Source organism: Nothoprocta perdicaria, unplaced genomic scaffold, assembly GCF_003342845.1.
Source record: "Nothoprocta perdicaria isolate Ctin4 unplaced genomic scaffold, notPer1 scaffold_314, whole genome shotgun sequence".
Lineage (NCBI taxonomy): Eukaryota > Metazoa > Chordata > Aves > Tinamiformes > Tinamidae > Nothoprocta > Nothoprocta perdicaria.
In genome coordinates, this window is record NW_020455549.1 from 290,984 (window position 1) to 293,869 (window position 2,886).

The window sequence follows — 2,886 nt, forward strand, 5'->3', positions numbered from 1 at the left end:
TATTATTATTATTATTATTATTATTATTATTATTATTATTATTATTATTATTATGCTTTCCAAGGTGGTTTTGGTGTTTTCCAAGCTGCCTGTGGTATTTTCCAGGCCCCTTTGGTGTTTTCCAGGCCCCTTTGGTGTTTTCCAGGCCCCTTTGGTGCTTCCCGAGCCATCCCAGGGCTCCCGGAGGCCGCTCCAAAGCGCCAGGACACCCTCCTGCTCCTGCCCGTCCTCCCGCGGAGCATCCCGGCCGGAATCAGGCCAGGCCGGGGGGGCCGGCGCAGCCAGCACCGGAGCCTCCTCTGGATTTATTTAATGACCAAGATTTAATATATGGAATAAAGCGCGCGGCTTCCTCCATTCCCGGAGCCACAGGCCTTGCTGCAGCCATTCCCAGTGTTCCGGCGGGATCCCGGAGCCCTGGCGGGATCCTGGTCCTGCTCCAGTGGGCTCCTGGTTCTCCAGCGCGATCCCAGTCCTGCTCCAGCAGGATCCCGGTGCTCCGTCGGGATCCCAGCCCCATTCTGACGCGATCCTGGTGCTCCAGCAGGATCCTGGTCCCGCTCCAGCGGGATCCCGGCCCCGCTCTCATGGGATCCTGGTGCTCCAGCAGGATCCTGGCCCCGCTCCGGCGGGATCCCGGTGCTCCATTAGGATCCCGGCCCCACTCCAATGGGATCTCGGTGTCTGTCGGGATCCCAGCCCCACTCTGGTAGGATCCTGGAGCCCCGATGGGATCCCGGTCCCGCTGCTGCAGGATCCCAGCCCCACTCCAGCAGGATCCTGGTCCCACTCTGATGGGATCCTGGCGCTCCAGTAGAATCCCGGTCATGCTCCAGCAGGATCCCAGTGTTCCAGCAGGATCCCGGCCCCACTCCAGCAGGATCCCAGGCCCGCTCCAGCGGGATCCCGGCCAGCACGCGGCTGTTTCCTGGCGAGCTGCCGGGATGGGGATGGCCGGGTTCGGCCGCGGGGCTTTTCCTGCCCCGGGCTCCGTGTGCAGCTCCGACCTTTCCTGGAATTCCGCGCCGCCTGGCGCGAGTTCCCGTAAGGCTGCGGAAGAGCAGAGGGGGGGGGGGGGGGGGGGGGGGGGGGGGGGGCGTGCGCACACATGTGTGTGTGCTCTGCGTGCACACGCGTGTCCCTGCATGCACACGCGTGGCCCTGCATGCACACACGTGGCCCTGCATGCACACACGTGGCCCTGCATGCACACACGTGGCCCTGCATGCTGCAGCATGCACGCACACGCGTGTGCATGCGCATGCACACACATAACGCACAAGCATGCACACACATGTGCAGAGAGGTGCAGACACGCACATGCTAACATGCACATGCATGCAAACACACATGTGCGCAAGCCCATGCACACATGCATGCACATATATGCAAATACATTTGCAAATGCATTTGCAAATACGTTTGCAAACATGCACCAATGGCCACACGTGCAAACATGCTCACACACATGTGCATACATGCTGACACACATACATGTAAACACAGGCACATGCGCATATGTGTAAGCACAGATTCACACACAGGCAAACACACAGACACACATTTGCACACGTGTTCACATGTTTGCACACATGCAAACATGTTCACACATGCGCACACAGATGTTCACATATGCACACACATACATGTTCACACACATGAATATACATGCACACAAATGTACACTTCACACATGCACAATGTTCACACATGCACATACATGCACACACACGCTCCCACACATATGTGCACACACATGCTCACACAAATGCACACATATGTGCACACATGCTCACAGATATGCGCACACACATGTTCACACACACGTTCATACATGCACACACTTGTTCACACACATGCTCATACATGCACACCAATGCTCACATGCATACACGTGCTCACACACACATGTTCACACAGGCACACACACATGCACACACATGTATGCATGTACACACACATTCAGACACACACACAAGCTCACACACATGTTCCCACACGCTCACACACACACATGCTCACACACACATTCACATACATAGGCACACATGCACACACACATGCTCACACACACATATGTACACACACGTTTCCCCCCACATGTTTCTACACACATGTTCACACACACATGTTCACAAACACGTGCACACACATGTTCACACATGTGCACACACATGTTCCCACACACACGTTCCCACACCCATGTTCGCACACACATGTTCCCATATACATACATGTTCCATGTACACACATGTTCACACACACATGTTCCCACACACACTCACACACATGTTCTCACATATGTTCCCACACACACGTTTCCACACACGTTCACACACACACATGTTCACACACATATGTTCCCACACACACATGTTCACACACATGTTCCCACACACATGTTCACACACACATGTTCCCACACACGTTCACACACACACATGTTCCCACACACGTTCCCACACACACATGTTCACACACATGTTCACACACATGTTCCCACACACATGTTCCCACACACGTTCACACACACACATGTTCCCACACACACATGTTCCCACACATTTCCACACACACATGTTCCCACACATGTTCACACACATGTTCCCACACACACATGTTCCCACACACCTTCCCACACACACATGTTCACACACATGTTCACACACATGTTCCCACACACACACGTTCCCACACACATGTTCCCACACACCTTCACACACACACATGTTCACACACATGTTCCCACACATGTTCCCACACACACATGTTCACACACACCTTCACACACACACATTTCCACACACACATGTTCACACACATGTTCCCACACACACACACGTCCCCCCCACGCAGCAGCCGCCGCGCGCGGCCCCTTTAAGGCGC